Source organism: Armigeres subalbatus, chromosome 1, assembly GCF_024139115.2.
Source record: "Armigeres subalbatus isolate Guangzhou_Male chromosome 1, GZ_Asu_2, whole genome shotgun sequence".
NCBI lineage: Eukaryota > Metazoa > Arthropoda > Insecta > Diptera > Culicidae > Armigeres > Armigeres subalbatus.
This window is the reverse complement of record NC_085139.1, coordinates 250,910,478-250,936,068: the sequence shown is the minus strand read 5'-3', so window position 1 is coordinate 250,936,068 and position 25,591 is coordinate 250,910,478. Positions and strand designations below refer to the sequence as shown.

At 46.3% G+C, this 25,591-nt stretch overlaps 1 protein-coding gene across 8 annotated transcripts in view; it reads left to right on the top strand.

The window, feature by feature from the left end:
* LOC134206597 (uncharacterized) overlaps positions 1 to 25,591 on the top strand; it is a 403,645-nt gene that overhangs the window by 347,760 nt on the left and 30,294 nt on the right. The window lies entirely within an intron of this gene.

The following is a 25,591-nucleotide window of genomic DNA, read 5'->3' as shown; positions in this document are numbered from 1 at the left end:
AGCCTCTTGGAGGAGGCTTCCGAGCCTCTTGGAAGGAGGCTTCTGAGCCTCTTGGAAGGAGGGTTCCGAGCCTCTTGGACGGGGGCTTCGGGTCCTCGTGGAAGGAGTCTTCCGAGCCTCTTGGAAGGAGGCTTCCGAGCCTCTTGGAAGGAGGCTTCCGAGCCTCTTGGAAGGAGGCTTCTGAGCCTCTTGGAAGGAGGCTTCCAGCCTCTTGGAAGGAGGCTTCTGAGCCTCTTGGAAGGAGGCTTCCAGGCCTCTTGGAAGGAGGCCTGAGCCTCTTGGAAGGAGGCTTCCAGGCCTCTTGGAGGAGGCTTCTGAGCCTCTTGGAAGGAGGCTTCCGAGCCTCTTGGAAGGAGGCTTCCAGGCCTCTTGGAAGGAGGCTTCCGAGCCTCTTGGAAGGAGGCTTCCAGAGCCTCTTGGAAGGAGGCTGAGCCTCTTGGAAGGAGGCTTCCGAGGCCTCTTGGAAGGAGGCTCTGAGCCTCTTGGAAGGAGGCTTCCGAGCCTCTTGGAAGGGGACTTCCGAGCCTCTTGGAAGGAGGCTTCCGAGCCCCTTGGAAGGAGGCTTCCGAGCCTCTTGGAAGGAGGCTTCCGAGCCTCTTGGAAGGAGGCTTCCAGCCTCTTGGAAGGAGGCTCTGAGCCTCTTGGAGGAGGCTTCTGAGCCTCTTGGAAGGAGGCTTCGAGCCTCTTGGAGGAGGCTTCTGAGCCTCTTGGAAGGAGGCTGAGCCTCTTGGAAGGAGGCTTCCGGGCCTCTTGAAGGAGGCTTCCAGGCCTCTTGAAGGAGGCTTGAGCCTCTTGAAAGGAGGCTTCCGAGCCTCTTGAAAGGAGGCTGAGCCTCTTGAAAGGAGGCTTCCGAGCCTCTTGAAAGGAGGCTTCTGAGCTCTTGAAAGGAGGCTTCCGAGCCTCTTGAAAGGAGGCTTCCTGAGCTCTTGAAGGAGGCTTCCGGGCCTCTTGAAAGGAGGCTTCTGAGCCTCTTGAAGGAGGCTTCCGGGCCTCTTGAAAGGAGGCTTCCGAGCCTCTTGAAAGGAGGCTTCTGAGCCTCTTGAAAGGAGGCTTGAGCCTCTTGAAAGGAGGCTTGAGCCTCTTGAAAGGAGGCTTCTGAGCCTCTTGAAAGGAGGCTTTGAGGCCTCTTGAAAGGAGGCTTGAGCCTCTTGAAAGGAGGCTTCCGAGCCTCTTGAAAGGAGGCTTCTGAGCCTCTTGAAAGGAGGCTTCTGAGCCTCTTGAAAGGAGGCCTGAGCCTCTTGAAAGGAGGCTTCCTAGCCTCGAAAGGAGGCTTCTGAGCCTCTTGAAAGGAGGCTTCCGAGCCTCTTGAAAGGAGGCTTCCGAGCCTCTTGAAGGAGGCTTCTGAGTCTTGAAAGGAGGCTCTGAGCCTCTTGAAAGGAGGCTTGAGCCTCTTGAAAGGAGGCTTCCGAGCCTCTTGAAAGGAGGCTTCCAGGCCTCTTGAAGGAGGCTGAGCCTCTTGAAAGGAGGCTCTGAGCCTCTTGAAAGAAGGCTTCTAAGCCTCTTGAAGGAGGCTTCTAAGCCTCTTGGAAGGAGGCCTGAGCCTCTTGGAAGGAGGCTTCCAGGCCTCTTGGAAGGAGGCTTCCTGAGCCTCTTGGAAGGAGGCTTCCTGAGCCTCTTGGAAGGAGGCTTCCTGAGCCTCTTGGAGGAGGCTTCCCAGCCTCTTGGAAGGAGGCTTCCCAGCCTCTTGGAAGGAGGCTTCCAGCCTCTTGGAAGGAGGCTTCCAGGCCTCTTGGAAGGAGGCTTCCAGGCCTCTTGGAAGGAGGCTTCCTGAGCCTCTTGGAAGGAGGCCTGAGCCTCTTGGAAGGAGGCTTCCTGAGCCTCTTGGAAGGAGGCTTCCGAGCCTCTTGGAAGGAGGCTTCCGAGCCTCTTGGAAGGAGGCTTCTGAGCCTCTTGGAAGGAGGCTTCTGAGCCTCTTGGAAGGAGGCTTCCGAGCCTCTTGAAGGAGGCTTCCTGAGCCTCTTGGAAGGAGGCTTCCAGCCTCTTGGAAGGAGGCTTCCAGGCCTCTTGGAAGGAGGCTTCTGAGCCTCTTGGAAGGAGGCTTCCGAGCCTCTTGGAAGGAGGCTTCCGAGCCTCTTGGAGGGAGGCTTCCAGCCTCTTGGAGGAGGTTTCCGAGCCTCTTGAAAGGAGGCTTCCGAGCCTCTTGAAGGAGGCTTCCGAGCCTCTTGGAGGAGGCTTCCGAGCCTCTTGGAGGAGGCTTCCGAGCCTCTTGAAAGGAGGCTTCCGAGCCTCTTGAAAGGAGGCTTCCGAGCCTCTTGAAAGGAGGCTTCCGAGCCTCTTGAAAGGAGGCTTCCGAGCCTCTTGAAAGGAGGCTTCCGAGCCTCTTGAAAGGAGGCTTCCTCTTGAAAGGAGGCTTCCGAGCCTCTTGAAAGGAGGCTTCCGAGCCTCTTGAAAGGAGGTTTCCGAGCCTCTTGGAAGGAGGCTTCCGAGTCTCTTGGAAGGAGACTTCCGAGCCTCTTGGAAGGAGGCTTCCGAGCCTCTTGGAAGGAGGCTTCCGAGCCTCTTGGAAGGAGGCTTCCGAGCCTCTTGGAATGAGGCTTCCGAGCCTCTTGGAAGGAGGCTTCCGAGCCTCTTGGAAGGAGGCTTCCGAGCCTCTTGGAAGGAGGCTTCCGAGCCTCTTGGAAGGAGGCTTCCGAGCCTCTTGGAAGGAGGCTTCCGAAATCCTCCCTGGATTCTCCTTCAGAACCTTCCTTGGAATCCTTCGTGAATTCCCCGTCGGAACCCTACGAGGATTCTCCCTCGAAACCCTCCATCGATTCCCCCTCGGAACCGTTCTTGGGTTCTCCTCTAAAAACGCCGTGGATTCTCCCTCGGAACCTTCTGTGGATTCTCCCTCACAATTCTCTGTGGATTCCCCTTCAAAATACTCCGTTAGTACTCCATCGGAACGGAATCCTTCGTGAATGGCATGGAACCCTGCATGCAACGACCCAGTGATAGAGTAGTGGCAATAGTCGCTCAGTAACAGCGACAATTACGTCGCGTAAGTTTGGGGGAATCTTAAAATTTACCAGCATCATGACTCTTGCTCTGAAAATGCAACAAAATCCTACATTTCGACTTTATTCCGTCCCAGTTTATTTGGACATAATTGTATTGGACAAACCAATTAGCACGAACTCCATAAACATTGCAATTCATAATGCGATTTAAAAACCATCTTCATAAGAGTTCAACGACTCTGCAATACTGCAAGCAGACACCTCTGCTACGTTCCCCCTCACCATCACTTCATAACGTTCAAGACAAGTTCGAGTGTGGCAAGTTCAAGTTTTAAAAATCGCACTTTCCACCATCAGATTGCAGCAGCGTTGGACTGCACTAGCGCAGTGCGGATTGACTAACCAACTTTTACATACGGATGTCTGCCTATAGTAAACTCGTCGACATTCACCTCGAAACCTTCCTCCATCATCGTCTAACATCACAGACAAACGGACAAACAAAGTAAGGGTCAACATCGTGCATCGAACTCTGTTTCCAACTGTTGATCACTTAACGAATATTTGAAGGACAATTTTTGAGTGTCACATCCTTTTATCTGTGGTTTTGTAATGTGGCGGTTGGGTTTGACTTTTAACCACAAGTCGTGCTCTCAGTACCCTCCAGTCATATAGTGGTAGTGAGTAAATACTCGGCAAATACGTCTTCGGAAGCAAACAAAAATGGGAACTTTACACAATAAGGCATAGACCATACAAGCAGATCAAAACAACCCTCCCCGTTCCGTTCACAATGAAAACAACAGTTGAAAAAAAAACGCCATCGCATCATGCCGCCGAGCAGCTGAGTGAAGAGTAACTCCGGGCAGAACCGAAACGCGGTGGCATGGCCCAAGCAAGACTTTCACTTCGCGGGAAGGGCGGCTGCCTGCCGATTTGCGTTTCCTTCTCGTCTTTGTCTCAACTCAAGCACAGCACTCGCCTACGGTGGTTACCCCGGTCATTGCGATCATCTCACACACAGTCAGTCGGCGATCGTCCAGCTTTTTCAACACGCGGTTGATTTTGCAAAATCAATAGCCTTTCGTTCACTATCCGAACTAAGCGAACAGATGATCGATTTGCCGTTGCCCTCGCATTTGGCATATGCGAGATCACGCAAGTCAAAGTCCGGCGAGCCCTTTTCACAGTTGCGCGATGGGTAACTAATCGGTTGATTATCGTGCGGTGAACAGTAACCAAGCTGTGCGCCCTCCTCCGCGATTGCGTGATCCCTAATCTATACTAATTGAACGCTGCTGACTGCGCACTCTTCGGTAACTTGTATGTCGTCGCGTTGGCCATCACCCTTCGATCAATGAAGCGCACCTCTCGAAAGATTAGTTTCAATGGTGAAGGTTGAGTAGTTGGGCGTTTCTTCTGAGCAGCACTTCACATTACAGTAATTGGACAGGGCAATTGAAGGGATCGGCAATCATTGCGTCAATATGAAGCCCTTTTTGTGAGGAATTTTTTGCGGAGATCTATAATCCGATGTTGAGTAACATCGATGATAATAGGTCATGGCTGGCTAGTAGATATAAAACAGTAAAGGTAAGTCGAGTAAGTAAGTAAGTCGAGTCAAGTACGAGACACTGAAGACGACCACACTGTTGTGGTCGAAATACGTATCTGTAAAGATATCGAAAATAATTGGTGGAATTATTTTTAATTTAATTTAATTTAAAATGGAGAGTACTTAATTCGTCTTAGACGGTTGAATACATTCCACTAAAAGAGCTTAATATATTTTTCTGACGGTTTAAGCAAATTTTACGACCTTCTGCTTTCTTATACTCATTAAGCAAATTATTTTATTTCTGGAATGGTATTGGCTATCATTCGCTCCTCCGAGGCTTCGCTAACCTACTGAAGGAATCTGCGATTCCTTAGAGACTACTCTAGCGATCGGATTTTTTTTTTATCTTTTCCAACCAACAATTCACTTAAGAAGATCCTGATCGTTTGAACACTGCACACGATATCTATCCAGCTTTCCACACTCGGTTGGAAGCCACCATCTTATGGATGTGTAAAATCAGTCGTTCACTATACTTTCTGACACTAACCGGAGGTAAACAATAAGGAACGAAATCCTGATAATCCTGACCAGAATTGCCAAACGAGACGCGCACATGACAGGATTATTATTATTTATTCAGACTAATGCCGAAGTGGCCTGTGCGGTATATAAGAGTCTTCTCCATTCGGCTCGGTCCATGGCTACACGTCGCCAACCACGCAGTCTACGGAGGGTCCGCAAGTCATCTTCCACCTGATCGATCCACCTTGCCCGCTGCGCACCTCGCCTTCTTGTGCCCGTCGGATCGTTGTCGAGAACCATTTTCACCAGGTTACTGTCCGACATTTTGACAACGTACCCGGACCACCGCAGTCCTCCGATTTTCGCGGTGTGAACGGTGGATGGTTCTCCCAACAGCTGTTGCAACTCGTGGCACCTCACCATGGTACACAGCCCTTTCCTTTCAAGAACTCCCAGTGCGCGTTGGTCCTCCACGATCATAGTCCAGGTCTTGTATCCGGAGAGGACTACCGGTCTAATGTGCATTTTGTAGACTGTCAGTTTGGTACGGTGGCGAACTCTATTCGATTCGAGCGTCCTGTGGAGTCCAAAGTACGTACGATTTCCAGCCACTATGCTCCGAATTTCTCGGCTGGTATCATGTACTTTGTCTTCGACGTGTTAATGACTAGTCCGATCCGCTTGGCTTCCCTCTTCAGTCTGATGTAGGCTTCCTCCATCTTCTCAAAGTTACGTGCCATAATATCCATGTCGTCGGCGAAGCCAAATAGCTGGACGGACTTATTGAAAATTGTACCACTCGTGTTAATCCCTGCTCTTCGTATTACCCCTTCCAAAGCGATGTTGAATAGCAGACACGAAAGACCATCACCTTGCCGTAACCCTCTGCGCGTTTCGAATGGACTCGAGAATGCCCCTGAAACTCGAACTACGCACATCACCCGATCCATCGTCGCTTTGATCAACCGTGTCAGTTTATCCGGAAATCCGTGTTCGTGCATTAGCTGCCATAGCTGGTCTCGATCGATTGTATCATATGCGGCTTTGAAGTCGATGAATAGATGATGTGTGGGCACGTTGTATTCGCGGCATTTCTGCAGTACTTGGCGAATGGCGAACACCTGGTCTGTGGTGGAGCGTTCGCCCATAAAACCCGCCTGGTACTGCTCCACGAACTCCCTTGCAATTGGTGCTAGTCGACGGCATAAAATTTGGGAGAGTACCTTGTAAGCGGCATTCAGCAATGTTGTTACCGTTTAGGTTCTTTGCCCTATGGAAGAGGTTCTAGCTGGTAGAGAATTGAGCACAGCAGGCGAGTGCTCCACACAGTGAAACAGCAGAGTTGCACTATACTGCTGTTCGGGTCAAATCGATTCTGATAATCAGTAATGTTTGTTTCTAATAAGAATCAATGTGAAATTAAACATTTGTAAACTAAATAGTATAATAGTATAACATACTAAACGGAAATTCAGAATGCCAAATGTAAATGACGCCTAAAATTAAGGAAAAGCGGTAATAAAATTATATATCTAGAGTTTAGAATAAACGGTCAAATCAAACACATAATTATTGTATAGACACCCACCCGACATACATTAAGCTACACTATAATCGGGGTCAAATAAGGGAAGAAAACGGGAAATTTTGGATGGATAAGGAGATTGGAAGGGAAAGATGGGATACGAGGAATAAGAGAGGTTTGCCACTAGTTCGGAACCATTTTGGAGGTCTTTTCCAAACGAACCGCCAATCGATTAAGATCAGTGCAAGTTTAAACCAAAGTTAAAAAGGCCGAAGTTTGAGTATCTTTTACAATAGGCCATTGTGTTTGGAAAATAACATACCTACGAGGTATCCAACAGCAGAATCAGGTATGAAATAATATTTCATGACTTGATAGCAAAGACCTAAAATTCGGCCCTCTTTCTGATACCACGTGCAGGACCCATTGGGATCTTTTTCTAGATTCCCTGCATTTTCGACCATTCCACGAGAACTTGCCGTCAACCAAATCGAGCATACGCTGTTCCCCTCGATCCAGGTCAAGTCAAGGGGAGATTCGGGCCACTGTAAAGCCCCTCGCTGGGAGAATCCCGAGTGCCCCCTCCAGGTCCGCTACCCGAGAGAGTCGGATTGCTCGGATCATCCCGCGCACGAACACCCGTTGCCATCGAGTCCGATATGATTGCTACCTAAAGCAATAGATGTGGTAGAAGCACCATCACCCACCACAACATCCAAGCTAGCCACCGTTTCGACCCTGACGCCGCTGTCCATCGCCTGCTAACCGCTGCTGATTTCCCCTTGACCCCCACACGCCGGCCGGCATACACTCACCACAAACACACTCTTTGTAAGTAAGCCCTACGATCAAATAGACCAGTGTAGTGAAATAGATAAACGTGTGTTTTGCTCTTCCTGATCAGCCCATGTCCATGCCGACCCTGAGAGGGATTAGTTGTAGACTCGAGCCCAGATAGAGAGAGTTCAAGGCTAACAAATGGCGCCCAACGTGGGGCTAACAAATGGCGCCCAACTAACTATACGACGGCACTGATCAGGAGTGCAACACCGTAAAATCGTGAGAGAAATAGGCTAGGGAATTCTGTACCAGTGAAATCTGAATTCAGAAGGCAACGTGCTGAAGACGAGTGACTACCTATCCACCCAACCTTTATTGGATTTACATCATAGCTACATTTATTTTCGAATCGTTTGCACTTACTAGTGCGCGTACACTCACAGTAGTGGATAATAGAATAACTAATTTACCAAAATCCGGGATTTTGATCGGTCAGATGATGCGTAGATCTTGATTATTTAATGGGTCTTGATTCTAAACAGAAATAATACTCGGTGATAGTTCTAGAATAGTTCAATTTTTTTTGCAATCCGTTTTCAACTGGTTCTGATAATTAGTATTATTTATCGATTGGCAAAGCTAGATTTTGCAGTGATGGATTTGCAGTTCATGTATAAGAGCATGGACGTTTCCCACTTGTCCATTGACGAAGTGGAACATGAGTTATTAGTTCGTAATATATTGTTTGGGCTTGACGAACATGAGAGTATTAAGAGACGGAAGCTTAAGGATCAGATGAAGAAAGAGAAGGATATAAATAGCGTTGAGGTAGTGCAATCCACAACATGGAGGAGTGTGAAAGAGGAAATTGCTATAATTAGGGCGAAGCTAGCGGTTATAGGAGGTTTATTGGAAAATCCAAGAACGGATAATCGTCAACGTGAAAAGCTTAAGACACGCTTAGTACATTACCGGGTTAGAAGCTATCTATTGTCCCGAGCATCTCGAGCACATAAATGTATGAAAGAAATACAAGAATTGAGCATGTGTACAATACACTTGTTACAGGAATATTTTCCTGAGATAAACAATCAGGAAAATAAAATTGAATCAAAGGAACTAGAACAGAATGTGAATGAAGCTCTGCAAGAAATTAGAAGCGAGATAGAAATTCTTAATGAGTCGGCGTCTGCTTTGAATCTTGACTCTGACCAGGGCCAAGACGGAGCATACGGAGGACTTGAACCAAGTGTGAAAGCAAAGGAAATAGAGCTGAACAAATCAATGATAAAGTCAGAAGCGATTCTAAAGAAACTTTCGGAATATGAAAAAGGCGATACTGTTAATACAGAGTTAATACAGCATTTCAAGAATTTCGTGGTACAGACCACCGAGCAAGAAAAAGCTCGAAAAGAAAAGGAAATAGAGCAGGAAAAACTAAGAATTAAAGAAGCTGAGGAGAATTTGGAAAGAAAGCGTCGACTCGAAAAGCTTCTGCTTTCATTGAATAAAAAATCAAAACAGAGCCTGAATGCACAAAGTTGGATTTCCCTAAGCTGGAGCCAATAGATAACAAAACAGAACCTGAAAAAGAAGAAATTATGAAATTACCAAAAGTGAAATTCAATAAGCAAGAAATAGATCCAAAAAGCTCAGAGTTGGAAAGTAGCTCCTCTGAAAACGAGACAGACATGATGAACGATAGAAAGAAACACTATACAGTAACCAAACCGACAGGTAGCCGACATCAGAAGCAATCAACGAGTTCGTTTAGAAAGAAGGGCAAGATAATGAGTTTCGCTTCTGAGTCCACCGACGACTCGTATTCTAAGAGTTCATTATCATCTGAAATAGAAAGCTCCGATTCATACGAAAAGCGTGAGAAGAGAAGGAAACACAGAAATAGTAGGAAATACTCTAGGAAGCCGTTGAGAAGAGTCCCAATATCTGATTGGAAACTAAAATATGATGGCAAAGACAACGGTCGTAGATTAGGCGAGTTCTTGAAAGAGGTTAAGATGAGAAGTAAAGCTGAAGAAATATCGGATCGTGAGCTGTTCAGAGGAGCAATACATTTATTTACAGGGAGAGCTAAAGACTGGCTAATGGAAGGATTAGAAAACCGAGATTTTCGAACTTGGTCGCAATTGAAATCAGATCTGAGGAGAGAGTTTCTCCTCCCGATCTTGATTTCCAATTGGAAATACAGGCCACGAACCGAAGGCAAGCTAGAGGTGAACGATTTGTCGATTTTTTCACGACATGCTTAAATTTTTCCATTCAATGACACGCCCTATGTCAGAGAAAAGGAGATTCGAATTGTTTGGCGAAACTTACGTTTCGATTATAAGAACGCAATGACCGGGGCAAGAGTTAAGTCGTTGTCAGATTTGAAGCGATTTGGCAGAATTATTGATGACAATAATTGGGCGAATTTTCAGAAACCTGTAGAATTAACTTCGCGTACAAGAATCGCTCAAGTGAATGAAATCATAGGTTCACAAAAGCTTGAAAAGCTCCAAATGCTTTTCCAAAGCGGATAAAGCTAGTAAAGAGCGGGACACAAATAAGCCAAAATGGAGCATATTGAGTCCAAACTAGGTGAGAGTAGGCATACACAATCAAATAGTGGCTGGAACGCAATGGAAGGTTCAACAAAAAGCACGATGCAACAACTTGTTGATCAATACAAGCGTCCTGCCATAGGTGTTTGTTATAATTGCAGACAACAAGGTCATCATTATGGAGAGTGCTCAGTAGACCGAAGAAAATTCTGTCGTATCTGTGGCTTTTCAGATGTACTCACAAAAACTTGTCCCTATTGTGCAAAAACGCAGGGAGCTCGGCTTAGAGGAGGTAGTCGATGCGTTCCCAGAAAATCCTCCCCATCTCAATGAGATTAAAGCAAGATTACTGCAAAATGGCTTTAAGCCAATTACAGATCAAGATTACGACAATGAGTATAATATCAATGAAATTTTCATTGAAGTTAGCGGAGACGCACGACCATTCGTCAAAGTAAGCATACTGGGAAAAGAACTGATCGGTCTACTTGATAGCGGAGCTCAACGAACCGTCCTTGGGGTGGGTTCGATGAAAATAGTGAGAGAGCTAAAATTAAAAATTTATCCATCAAATACTAATATAAAAACCGCTTCAGGGGCTTTGGTTGAAATAAAAGGTTACGTTAATTTGCCCGTAACATTCAATAACGAATGCCACATCATCCCAACTTTGATTGCTCCTAATTTGAACCGAAGATTAATTTTAGGATATGAAGACTTTTGGAAAGTTTTCAAACTTAAGCCAACTGTTCTCCAGTCAGCTGAACTTTCGGAGCTGAGCGCAGTTGTAGGAAAAGAGAACGATGAATTGAGCGAATCTCAAAAACAAATACTGGAGGAAGTGAAGGGGTTGTTTAAAGGATCAGTGGAGGGGGAAGTGTTAGATACAACTCTGTTGATATCTCACAAGATAGAAATAAAAGACGAATTTACAAACACACCGCCAATCCGCATCAATCCCTACCCCACTTCTCCAGAAATACAGTCGAAAATTAACAAGGAGCTAGACAAAATGATCACTCAGGGGGTAATCGAAAAGGCAAAGAGTGATTGGGCTCTAAGTACTGTACCAGTAGTAAAGCCCACCGGGGAGATAAGATTATGTTTAGACGCCCGGCGTTTGAATGAACGCACTAAGAGAGACGCCTATCCCCTCCCTCACCAGGACAGAATACTTAGTAGGTTGGGGTCTTGCAAATATTTGTCAACTATAGACCTAACTAAGGCCTTCTTGCAAATTCCACTAGACCCCGTCTCACGAAGGTACACTGCATTTTCGATATTAGGGAGAGGATTGTTCCAATTCACCAGATTACCCTTCGGACTCGTCAATAGCCCAGCAACATTGGCGAGGCTGATGGATGAGGTTCTGGGATATGGTGAATTGGAACCAGGGGTTTTCGTTTACCTTGACGACATTGTCGTGGTGAGCGAAACATTTGAGGCCCACATTCAAAGCTTACGAGAGGTAGCTGAACGATTGAAGAGAGCAAATCTCTCAGTAAACATGGAGAAGTCCAAGTTCTGCCTAACAGAGCTACCATATTTAGGTTATATGCTCTCGACTGATGGTCTTCGGCCAAACCCAGAGAGAATTGAGGCGATCATAAACTATGAGAGGCCGAATTCAATCCGATCGTTGCGTAGATTTTTGGGTATGGCCAATTACTACAGGCGGTTTATTCCGCTCTTTAGTGAGTATACCGCACCATTGACAAATTTGCTTCGAAATAAAGCAAAATCTATTCGATGGAATGATATGGCAGAGGAAGCCTTCTCCAAAATCAAAGAGTGTTTGATTACTGCACCAGTTCTTAGCAACCCTAATTTTGACCTGCCGTTTGTTATACAGTCGGACGCAAGCGATTGTGCGATTGCGGCCGTGTTAACACAAGAGCAGAAAGAAGGAGAGAAAATTATCGCATATTTTTCGCAAAAACTTTCCCCGCACAGCAATCATATGCTGCGTCGGAGAAAGAGGGCTCGCAGTGCTTTCCGCGATTGAGAAGTTTAGAGCGTACATTGATGGTACGCACTTTACGGTTGTAACGGATGCCTCTGCCTTGACTCATATTATGAAAGGCAAATGGAGAACCTCTTCAAGGCTAAGTCGTTGGAGCATTCAGCTCCAAGGTTACGACATGGAAATTCGTCATCGTCGTGGTAGGGACAACATAATTCCCGATGCATTGTCTCGCGCGGTAGATGCATTTGTGGTGGAGGACGCATGGTACTCTACACTACTGAAGCAAGTAGAATCCAATCCAGATGACCACCTAGATTTCAAAATAGAAAACGGAAAACTGTTTAAGTATGTGCCTTCCAAAACGGAATCACTGGATTATGTTTTCGAATGGAAACTTTGTGTGCCCGAAGGATCTCGAGAAAGCATCCTTCGAGCGGAACACAACAGTGCTTTCCATATTGGGTACGATAAATTGTTGGACATCATGAGAAGAAGGTACTTTTGGCCACGGATGGCTTTAACTATTCGGAAATTTATTGAAAAATGTGAGACGTGTAAGGAGTGCAAACCTTCAAATGTTTCACAGCACCCACCAATGGGGATGCAAAGAATTTCGACGAAGCCTTTTCAAATTTTGGCTATTGACTTTATCCAGTCACTTCCCAGAAGTAAGGCTGGCAATTGTCACCTTTTAGTTTTAATGGACTTATTTTCGAAGTGGACGTTACTTCTTCCGGTTAAAAGATTAGTTCGAGCATAATAACGAAACTTTTGGAGGAACACTGGTTTCAGGTACTCAGTACCAGAAATTTTGATCACCGACAACGCAAGCAGCTTCCTCAGTAACGAGTTTAAAACGTTTCTAGAACGACACGGGGTTGTGCACTGGGCTAATGCCCGACATCATAGTCAGGCCAACCCCGTAGAGAGATTGAACTGAACGATCAACTCTTGCATCCGAACTTACGTCAAATCGGATCAGAGAACTTGGGACACAAAATATCCGAAGTTGAGCATACTTTAAATAACACTCTTCATACTTCAACCGGGTTCTCACCTTATCGCATCCTGTTTGGACACGAGATTGTGTCAAGGGAGACCAACATCGGGTGGATGTAGTGACGCGAGAACTCTCCGACAACGAGAGACATGGACAAAAGCTCAATATTGATAAAACCGTTCATGATTTGGTAATAAAAACCTTAAGAAAGCTCACGACCGGAGTACGAAAAGTTATAATTTACGCTTCCAAAACCAGCTCCAACTTACAAGGTGGGGCAGAAGGTTTATCGTAGAAGTTTTGCTTTGTCATCTGCAGTCGATAACTTTAATTCGAAACTAGGACCCGCTTACATACCCTGCAAAATAATTTCCAAGCGTGGTACTAGTTCTTATGAACTCGAGGATGAAACAGGAAAGAATTTGGGGATTTTCTCTGCGGCTGATTTAAAGCCGGGGATTCCAGATGTACTATAGAATTTTCAGCAGTTTGTAGTTTCTAGAAGTTCTAGTAATAATAGCACCAATAATAAAGTTAGTACCACCATAATTAGAAGACGTCATAAAATAGATGAAAAGCCAAAGCCAAAGTCATGGTCACAGTCGCAATCCGAAAGTGAGCAAATGAGACGTAATTGTTTTGACAGGACGTAGAACACAGTATCCAGATTACTTCGAAGATCCTCACCATTTCGTCACAACAATATTCTCATGTTTCTTCGAGCGTAATTCGCGATATTGGGATAATACCGACAAATGATTATCACTGATTAATGCCCATTTCCAATACTCGCAAAGCAGACCCTTCCAAGAACTAGTTCAGTCTGTGTTACGCACCTAGCAACATTTTCAAATTGTTCAATCACTCATTAAATTTCAGTAGAACCCTTCGTACAATAATAACAACAGCAAATAGCCAACCAACTGATTCTCAGTCCTGCCAAAGAACGATTGCAGAACATCTCCATTTGATGAACTCACTGAGTCGAAGAGATTAGATCTCTTAAACTAAGCACAAAGAGTGTGCTTAGATTTCTGGGAGATAAAAGCCAATTCAATGATCCGATAAAACGTAAAGCGTTTAACAATTGCAAGTTTAAAGAGTAGATATAATAAAACTATTTGGTAAATTATAATCGATTGCTTAGTACTGTGAAAGTCGAATAGCTTGGAATAGCGAAGCAGCTCAAACCTGGGTGGAGATAATTCGAAAACTAGAATTAATGATTAAAATAAATCGAAAATTTTATTTTCACTTTATTTTTAAGGGACGGTAGGGTAGTGTTACCGTTTAGGTTCTTTGCCCTATGGAAGAGGTTCTAGCTGGTAGAGAATTGAGCACAGCAGGCGAGTGCTCCACACAGTGAAACAGCAGAGTTGCACTATACTGCTGTTCGGGTCAAATCGATTCTGATAATCAGTAATGTTTGTTTCTAATAAGAATCAATGTGAAATTAAACATTTGTAAACTAAATAGTATAATAGTATAACATACTAAACGGAAATTCAGAATGCCAAATGTAAATGACGCCTAAAATTAAGGAAAAGCGGTAATAAAATTATATATCTAGAGTTTAGAATAAACGGTCAAATCAAACACATAATTATTGTATAGACACCCACCCGACATACATTAAGCTACACTATAATCGGGGTCAAATAAGGGAAGAAAACGGGAAATTTTGGATGGATAAGGAGATTGGAAGGGAAAGATGGGATACGAGGAATAAGAGAGGTTTGCCACTAGTTCGGAACCATTTTGGAGGTCTTTTCCAAACGAACCGCCAATCGATTAAGATCAGTGCAAGTTTAAACCAAAGTTAAAAAGGCCGAAGTTTGAGTATCTTTTACAATAGGCCATTGTGTTTGGAAAATAACATACCTACGAGGTATCCAACAGCAGAATCAGGTATGAAATAATATTTCATGACTTGATAGCAAAGACCTAAAATTCGGCCCTCTTTCTGATACCACGTGCAGGACCCATTGGGATCTTTTTCTAGATTCCCTGCATTTTCGACCATTCCACGAGAACTTGCCGTCAACCAAATCGAGCATACGCTGTTCCCCTCGATCCAGGTCAAGTCAAGGGGAGATTCGGGCCACTGTAAAGCCCTCGCTGGGAGAAGCGCGAGGGCCCCCTCCGGGTCCGCTAGCGGAGAGTGTCGGATTGATCGGATGATTCCGCGCACGCTCAGCCGTTGCCATCGAATCCGATATGATTGCTACCTAAAGCAATAGATGTGGTAGAAGCACCATCACCCACCACAACATCCAAGCTAGCCACCGTTTCGACCCTGACGCCGCTGTCCATCGCCTGCTAACCGCTGCTGATTTCCCCTTGACCCCCACACGCCGGCCGGCATACACTCACCACAAACACACTCTTTGTAAGTAAGCCCTACGATCAAATAGACCAGTGTAGTGAAATAGATAAACGTGTGTTTTGCTCTTCCTGATCAGCCCATGTCCATGCCGACCCTGAGAGGGATTAGTTGTAGACTCGAGCCCAGATAGAGAGAGTTCAAGGCTAACAATGTGATTGCGCGGTAGTTGCTACAATCCAGCTTATCGCCCTTTTTGTAGATGGGACACACGACACCTTCCATCCACTCCTGCGGCAAAACTTCCTCCTCCCAAATCTTGGTAATGACCCAGTGCAGCGCTCTAGCCGCTCTAGCTCTCCTGGTAGTTGGTCAACCCCAGGGGCTTTGTTGTTCTTCAGCCGGCCAATCTCCTCCTGGATTTCCTGGAGATCCGGAGCCGGTAGAATTATGTCCTGAGCGTGTTCTCCCAGGTCCATCACTATACCGCCATCTTCGTCTGCCACATCGCCATTCAGGTGTTCTTCGTAGTGCTGCCGCCACCTTTGGATCACCTCACGCTCGTTCGTAAGAAGGTTCCCGTTTATGTCCTTACATATATCAGGCTGTGGTACGTGGCCCTTACGTGAACGGTTTAACTTCTCATAGAACTTTCGTGTGTTATTAGCGCGGTACAGTTGCTCCGTCTCTTCACGGTTTCGATCTTCCTGCTGGCGCTTTTTCCTCCGGAAAATCGAGTTTTGTCTGTTCCGCCCCTGTTAACATCGTGCCTCGTTCGCCCTCGTGCAGTGTTGCAGCAATCTCGCCCATGCTGCATTCTTCTCTTCTACTAACTGCTCATATTCGCGGTCATACCAGTCGTTTCTCTGATCCGGGGGCCAAGTGCAGCGGTTGTGGTGCTTCCAATGGCGGATCGAATATCTCTCCAGCCATCTTCAAGAGACGCTACAGGATTATGTACACTACGAAACAGTGAGACACTGCTTAGGGGTTGATCAATATGTAATGACGTCACAGGTTTTAGGATGGAGGGGGTCTGAGATTTTCTGACAGTACATAAGTTAAGTTTCTTAACACAGGATTTCGGTGCTTAAAAAATGATTGACCGAACTACAACTAGAGCTTAGGTAAACAGTTGAACAATCTTGGGAATGATTAAGAGGCACCCTGTTTAACCCTGTTTTTTTTAGGGGATGAAGGCAAATCTGCAAACAGACACCTGAAATTATCACTGAGGGTGTGGGGATGGCCCGACCCACTAAACCCACCCAAGCAACGGAAGCCTACTTGAGTTACCCTCTCCACTAATGCCCTGATCCCCCGGAACTACCTTCCAGTACTACTTCTGGAGGATAGGCAGTACTAAACGTACTCCTCCCAAAACGACACTTCTGAGCCCTTTGGCTCCTTTGTTTGTGCCAGTAAGCACACAATAGCCTTGAGCCCTTAAACACTCTTTTCCTTGTGCCATTCAGCACATCTTTTATTATTATTATTATTTTTTGAGCCATTTAGCTCTCCACGTACTCGCAACCTACTCAGATAGTCCCCGGCGGCGGATCTATCCTACTCCGACGGGGAGTCCACTGGCGGTGGAAGCTCCCCAGATACCGACGACCCGCATCAGCTCTGCTCACTTTCTCACTTCAACGACCCAGATCCGGTGCATTCGCGCGCCACGATCTACTCAACTGGTCCCCGGCGATGGACCTAGCCTACTCCGATTAACCGATTTCCCATGCACTGAGCTATTCAGCTTTTTTGCTTAACCGTTGAGCCATTCAGCTCCCGCCTTAGCCGCGAACTACTCGGATAGTCCCCGGCGGTGGATCAATCCTACCGACGACCCGTCGCTACGGGTGACCGGACGAGTGCCGAGGTCGATCCAAAGATTCCGGGTGGAGATAGCTTCCGGTTCGATGGTGCCCCGACGACCCGAATCCGGTGCATTCGCACGCCACGGTCTACTCAGCTGGTCCCCGGCGGCGGGCCTAGCCTACTCCGATAACCGAGTTTTGATTCCCTTGAGCCATTCAGCTCCTACCTTATTCATTGAGCCATTTAGCTTCCGCTTCGGTCGCGATCGCGAACCCCGACGGCGGATCTAAACCTACTCCGACGAGAAGTTCCCCGAAAGCGGGAGCTCCTCCGAAACCGGCCGTTTCACCACGTTCCCATTCAACATTGACATATATATTCACGACTTCCGCGGCGGAGTATTCATGGTCCGCTTTCCGCGATGGCGGCCTGCTGCTGCTCCATGCGCCAACTTCGTTGTAGTATGTCGGCTATCCTGGACGTCACCCTTGCGACCGCTCTCCACTGTTCTGGGTTCTGGCACATTCTTCTGACTATGTTATCGGTGGTAGTGTCCATTCCACATGCCTCCAATATCGCACTCCTCTCCGTTTCGAACCGGGGACACGTGAACAGGATGTGTTCAGCCGTTTCTGTCACGTCTGGGCATTGCGGGCAGGCGGGAGAAGCCGCGTGTCCGAACCTGTGCAGGTACCACCTGAAGCATCCGTGGCCTGTTAAGAACTGGGTCAAGCCAAAGTTTAGCTCTCCATGAGGTCTGCTAATCCATGCAGACACACTTGGGACTAGGCGATGGGTCCACCTTCCCTTAGACGAGTTGTCCCATTCCCTCTGCCATTTGGCTACCGTTGCTTCCTTGATATTCCTTCGAGCATTACGTGTGCCCCTGAGGGCGTAGCACTCCTCGTCTTCCTCCACCACCAGTTTGATAGGCATCATGTCCGCGAGTACACATGCCGCCTCGCGAGATACGGTGCGATATGCGCTGATGACTCTCAAGCACATTATCCTATGCGTACTCTCCAGCTTTCGCACGTTGCAGTTTACGCTCAGCGCCGACACCCAGACTGGACCTCCATATCGCAGTATTGAAACCGCCACGCTTGCCAGCAGCCTGCGCTTGCTGGAGCACACTCTAGAGATGTTCGCCATCATCCTCGATAGTGCCACATGACTTTTAAAGCTTAACTTATCATCGAGCATCACCCCCAATTGTTTCAGAGATCTCTTGGAGGTGATGTTGCAACCGCCTACTCTAATTGTCGCCTCCTGCACCGACTTCCGGTTGTTAACGACTATCATCTCCGTTTTATGATACGCTAGCTGTAGCTTCTTGCTGCGCAACCATTCCTCCACTAGACTGATTGAATAGGCTGCAGTCAATTCGACCTCCTCGATGGATTCTCCGTACACGGTCATGGTTACGTCATCGGCGAATCCCACTAACTTGACTCCTGGCGGGAGCTTCAACCTCAGTACGCCATCGTACATCACGTTCCACAGCAATGGACCCAGAATTGATCCCTGTGGGACACCTGCCGTGATGGGGGCGCTAGCCAAGCCTTCTTCTGTCTCGTAGATCAATACTCGATTCTGAAAGTAGCTTCCCAGAATCTTGTACAGCCCTACCGGTACTCTCAGCCGAAGCAACGAGTTCGCGATCTCCATCCAGCACGCACTGTTGAATGCATTCTGCACGTCGAGTGTTATTACTGCGCAGTAGCGTATACCGCGCCGCTTACATTCGATGGCGACCTCTGCAGTGTTGTCCACCGATTTAATGGTACCCAGAGTAGACCGTCCTCTCCGAAAGCCAAATTGTTCGCGCGATAATCCTCCAGCCTCCTCCACGTACGGTGACAGCCTGTTCAGGATCAACTTCTCCAGTAGCTTCCCTACCGTGTCTATTAGACAGATTGGTCTGTACGCTGAGGGGTCTTCTGGTGGCTTGCCAGGTTTCGGTAGCAGGACCAAGCGCTGTCTCTTCCATATATCCGGGAATGTCCGCTCGTCCAGGCACCTCTGCATGGCTAACCTGAACATTTCCGGATTGGTCATTATGGCTGCCTTCAACGCCATATTCGGGATCCCGTCCGGACCAGGTGCTTTACTTGGGTCGACTCGCCACCTCATTGTCATCTGCTCCTACCCTCGCTGCTGGCGGCCAATGGGTTGGGCCGTGGTGCGGGAATAGTACTTCGATTATCATCTTCAGTCTCGTTGGACATCGCTCGGGAGCTCGGGTGCTCCTCTTGTTTTGTCCATCACCACCCGGTAATCGTCTCACCATGTGTTTGATTTGACCTTCTGGTACAGTCTGTCAAAGTAGGCTTTCTTGTTCTCTTTGACAGCCTTGCTTAGGGCCAGCCTCGCCGCTTTGAAAATCTCGATGCGTTCTTCCCCCGCCAAGCGTGACCTTTGTAGTCTTCTTCTAGCCCTGAGACAGGTTGCTCAAAGATCTGCAATTTGCTCGCTCCACCAGTATACCTGTGGCCTGCAGTTCCGTGGTCGCGCCTTCCTCGGCATGGTAGCGTCACACGCTCGTGTTATGGCCGCAACCAGTTCATCGCCGCTCAAACATCCTGTATTTTCTTCCAGACCCATAGCTTCACGGAATGTCCCATCGTCGAAGTGGGCGACCTTCCACGCCCGGGTTGTAGGAGTAGATCTCCGGCTTTCTCTCCTTGCCTCGCTGCTTATCCTGTACCGGATAGCCAAATGGTCACTGTGTGTGTAACCGTCGTCAACCCTCCACTGCAGATCACCGACCAAGCTTGGACTGCAGAATGTTACGTCTATTATCGATTCCACTCCGTTTCGCTGGAAGGTACTTCTCGAACCTTCGTTGCACAGCACGACATCCAGCTTGGCTAAAGCCTCTAGCAGCGTTTGCCCTCTCCGGTTAGTAAAGCGACTTCCCCACTCTGTCGCCCACGCATTGAAGTCTCCTGCAATTACTACTGGCTTGTTACCCACTAGGTCTGATGTCAGCCGATCATGGTCTATCTGTGAGCAAGTGTCTCCACTCGGATGTTGCCAGATGTGTTTGCGGATATTCTTACGTGCGAATTAAGTACTGCTGATTGCCATCCCTCTACCAGCAGCAATGGTTACAAGTCGCAGACCATTATCGTTGGTAGCGGCTTTCCGTACCAATAACAGGGCGAAAGAAACTTCCTCTTTCGATCTGCGCATTTGCATCTCCGATGACAATCTTTGCACCGTGTGTTGTGCACTCTCCGTATGTGTTATCAAGGCTCTCATAGAACGTCATCAGGCTTATCGTTCGTTGGGTCATAGATGCTGATCAGGCTATAGTTGAAGAATTTGTCCTTCATTCTCAACACGCAAATGCGGTCGCTTATCGGCTTTCACCGGATAACACGCTTCATTTGCTGCTCGATCACCATGAAGCCAACTTCTCGTTCTGCTCTGTCACCGCCGCCATACTGGATGTGGTACTTAAATGAAGTGTTCGCTATGGGATCCACCGCCCGGAATACACGTTCTCCACACTCACGCCGATCTTCTGAGGCTCACGAGCCAGGAGCCCAACACGTGCGGGTTCATTCATAGTTCTCACGTTCCAAGATCCGACTTTCCAATCGTTGTTCTTTATTCGTTGCCGGTTCTGTTGCCGTTGAATCAATCAGTTCGCTCTACTTTTGATAACTTTTTTGATAACTGTAGAATCTTCGGTAGGCTACCTTACCAGGGTTGCGCTACCTACATCGCGTTGAGGGAGCCTTCTTGATGCTGACACGCTGACAGCATGATGTGCACAGTTTGGTTTCGAGTCCCTCGCTGGCACTCGGACGATGATCAGTCGCCCCTTATATGGGGAACAGACACTGTTGTGAGCCGCTCCTAACAAGAAGAACAAACGCTCGATCATATTTGCACCTCCGGAGAGTGGCAAATACCCCTTCCCTGTCACCATACGACCATAGTTCCCAGCGGGATTAGTTACCCGATCTTCCCTAAGGTTGCTCCGTCATGAGGAGGTAGGGATAGGGTTTGCTGGGTAGGATGCTAAGGACCACGAAATGAGGTGTATTTTATTCCTTCAGGTACGCGAAGTACCAATGGTATGCTTCACCCAGCATTTGTCGTGCCTGTGACGTCAGTAGGTGCGGGCATTTTTTAAATTGCAGCAACTTTTGCTGGATCCGGTTAAATACCTCCAGCACTGATGATAGGTATTTGATCTGGTCTTGATAAAACTCGCATTTTTCCGCGCGAAGAAAATCCATATTTGAACAACCGCCGGAAAAGCATATGCAGTTGTGCTCCTCAAGTGTCTTGCTATGTACCAAAAGGTCATCGAGTATACCGGAAACCATTTTTGACATCAACTGCTGGAAAATGCCCGGAGCCGACTTGACTCCTGGAGCTAATCTGTTGAAAAGTATAAGCCGCGGTTGGTGTTGATTGTCAATAACTTCTTGGATATGTCGTCGACTTGCACCTGTAGGTAGGCATGCTACAGATCGATGATGCTGAAGATTTTACTGCCGGATACCTTATTGAAAATTTCCTCAGGCATTAGAAGAGGAAAGTTGTTTGTTTCGAGTGCCGCATTAGTGTGATGGAGCAATCCGTACACAGCCGCACTATTACGCCAGGTTTTTTTTTTACAACTGCGATGAGTGCTGCCAGTCAGAAAAATTCACAGGTGATAGCCGTTGCAGCCGATCTAATTCTTCATCAACTTTTTGAATAGCGTAAAACGGAACGGGCTGCGCATGCTGTTAGAGGGTCAAGGATATTTTTGTCGTGCAATGGCCCAAGATGTCCTGCAAAACTTTGGGATACTGCGTGAAGAAGTGTTTTTCAGACGAAAGCAAAACATTGAATTGATTCACCTGTTTGCAGTAGGCAGCAAGCGGTTTCGAACAAAGATCGAATGCCTCCATCCAATACCCCAGATGCCGTAGATGCTTTCACGCTTGTCGTTGAGATCGAAAGGGATCCGATTGTTTTCCACGTTGTATCGCTTATAACGGTAATGTCGGAACCGCTATCCTTTCAACTGGATTGCCACAGTCTTGTTGAAAATGACGGATATGTACTTCCTGCGGCAATTGACCTTCTGTACGGTTTGGATGACCTTTGTTGAGAAAGATTTATTCTTCTTCTTCTTATCTGGTTGTTCGGCTACTTTGTGTGCCAAACGGCTTGCACCGTTGGCACTCGGTGACCAGTCCTTCCAAGTTGATGGTGTCATACATCTAAACAGATAACACGGAATCAACAATTTGACGCCACAATACACGGTTCGAGACTGCATCTCTCCATCCTCGAATGCGCCCCACGCAGGTTTTGCTAAGAGCCGTGTCCTGACGTCAGTGTCTTTCGCTGCTTTGAGACCGCAGATGAAAACTTAACTCTTGAATTAGTTCACAGTTAGCTTCTGCAGTTCAAAATCTACACATTTGCCGGTTGACTATTGCGGAGTACGAAACGAAATCGTCGGCTTCATTTCTCGCCAGCTCGAGACAGTCGTAGCGCTTGCTGAACAGGGATTATTGTTGACCGAAAATTTGCTTCAGCTTGTCCACAACGTCGTCGAAATCGAAACCGCGTGGGTGGGATGCCAGGAGATTTTTTTTTCTAAAAATCATGCACTGTATTAAAGTTACGCAGCAGTAGTCTCACTTTAGCAGCATTGTCCAAATCTCTGCCATCCTGCCTAAATAGGTCCTCGCACTTCGAAAACCAACGGTCGAACGTCAGTCCATTTTCCGGGTCGAAGTGGAATACCTTTACGTTTGACGAAAAGATATTTTAGTTACTAGATAAAGATTGTCGCTTCTGTTCCCTTTGTTCTGCTGTCCGAAACATGGTATTGTCAGATTTTCTGGATATGATACACTGCGCGGCGTTTGTAATGTTTCCAAATGGGCACTTGCACAAAGCTTCACGCGGCGAATGACTGTCGAAAGGTACGGCCGCGCCAAACGATACACCGCGATGCTATTGACCCATATAAGAATCAAGTAAACGGGGTGCACAAAGTGTGGCGGTACCTTTCGTGAAGGGTTCGCCGCGTGCAATTTTGAGAAAATCTGGCAATACATACCTGTCAAATCGTATGGATTTTCCTTCTTTGACATTTAGCTCCCCTATCCTCGCCAGCAAACGATGTTCCGGACAGCGACGACAGCGACAATTTTTATCTAGTAACTAAAATATCTTTTGTTTGACGCAAGGGATTCCAGAATGTTCTCGCTTTGCGCTTCGCTGGGGTGGTGCTTCTTGTTGGTTTCCGGTGATATGTTCCAGAAGAATCAGCAACTGGCTGTTTTGCTGGACCATTTGACTCATTTTTCTGAGGAACTTCAGGTTTGATACTCGTCGCCAAATTGTTACTTTCCGGTTTTCTTTATAAGAAACAAACAGAACAGAACTATGTAGTTGGGGTCGTCACACTAGTGTTGTAATCGCGTCTATTTAATTCGAAAGGCAGCTCATAACTAGGGTGACCATATGAATTTTTTCCAAAGGAGGACATTTCACCCGAATCGGAGCGAAAAAGGAGGACATTTGGTTAAAAAGGAGGACATAAAAAACATCGATCGATTTTTAGTTTTAATATGATTAGGAATATTATATTTGTTAGAGTTTTTCACACTAAAATTTATTGGAAGATGTTTTTTTGTTAGTGGAGGCCATATACCTACATTTGGCATGAAGTCAAATTTAGGCAAGTGCATCGCCTCAATCTTGTAAACTTATTCGCTAGCTTATGCAACTTTGGCTGAGAAATACGACATCTTCTTCTACTTTATTAACATTACATCTCCAGATTGAATATTTGACTTCATTCAATATGTATTATAATGTTGGCATTTTTAGCGATATCCCACAGAACTCAGTGATGAAAGGATCATCACATACAATTCTGAACAGTCAGCAATAGATTATATTAGGACCGATGATTAATAGACCAGTGAAAATTTTATTCTTGAGTGCCATTGAGAAACAAAATTTAAGGCATGTAAAAGATAATGATACCGTTAACTGTATCACCAAGTTTTCAACTGAAGAAATTCAAAACATTTTTTTTCGAAATTTCCAAAAAGGAGGACATTTTAACGCAAAAGGAGGACATCTGGTTTTTAATGAAAAAGGAGGACATGTCCTCCTTTAGGATACCATATGGTCACCCTACTCATAACTGATGAAAATTTTACTCATGTACAAAGTAGTGAAAATCATGGCTACTATGATTTGTTATTTGAATATCCATGGCAATGAAGGTTTCTATGGTAGCACAATCAAAAAACTGTCGAGGTTAAAAACTCTTTTTTGAGAAGGTCGTCCAAAGTTGGAACTTTGAATAGTACTGCTGCTTCCTTTGTAAAACACTAAGTTGAAAAGCAGACCAAGTTCCAGTTGAAATGTAGAGCAATTGGAAAAGAAGAAGACTACCGAAGAAAACACTTCCGCATGTTGTTCATGAGAACCTTATGAATCAATTATGAGAAGGAAAAAAATAGTATCTACTACATGAACCTGCCAGATCTCGCTCGGGTTGTTTATTAACCTCCTTTTAACTACAAGATGATTCGATTAGTAAAGAAATCTTGCAAAACGGTTAATCCAATCTTGAGTTATATTGCTTCAAAGGAAATGTAAACTCATTTTTATATATTTTAAAGGGAGCACCAGGATAAACCATTGGAAAAACTTATCAAGAGAAAAATTCATGGAGGAATCTTTTCTAGAGAAACTCCTACAGTGTTAGTAGGCAAGTGTTGAAATAAAAAATTGAATACATTTCGAATCTGTCATGAAAGGAGTCTCGAAAACATGTCTGCAGAAGAACTATTGGCAAAATGTCTTATTTTGGGAATAATTGGAAGAGTTTATGGGAGAGCTAATAAAGAAATTGTAGAATTGGTCTCTAGATAGACATCTACAGAATTCCCTGCCCATCTTTTTTTGGTTTAATTGATTTCACAGAAGTGAAAACATTCCAGACGTGCAAATTTTGATTTCGTCAAAAGTCGCAACTTCGCTTTCACCTGTTTTCAACCAGAACAAAACTAAACGACACCAGAAACGAAAAAATAAATAAAACGACGAATGCGCCATGGAGTGAAGAAATTCTACGCTCTAATAATCACCCCTCGAGTTCCGTGTCTCCGCTTCTTCTATGACGGAACAAACCGCCGCCGCGCAATTACCATCGTGAGAACTTTCCAGCGCCTTTCCTACCTCCTATCTAACTATTAGGTCATTTCGTTTTCGCTGGGCGATCGCCATTCTTCCCCTCGTTTCGCGGCGCACATCCGCTAAGACTGCACTGCACTGTTGTGTTGGTTTATTCATCATAAGAAGTGATACCTTCCCGGGCCCGTAAATAAGCCAACGATCGCATAAATTGACGTTCGCTTACGCGAGAAGCCCTTCGCCCAGCTCCATCCCCCACGGTTTCCCTCAGCCGATCGTGTGTTGAGACGAAGGAACGCGGACGCGCTTGTTGCGATCTCGCGATCGCGCTTATTCGTTCGTTCGTTCGTTCATTTGTTCGCATTTGCTGTGACCGACGACGACGACGACGCGACGTTGGGTCGAAGCGAAATGG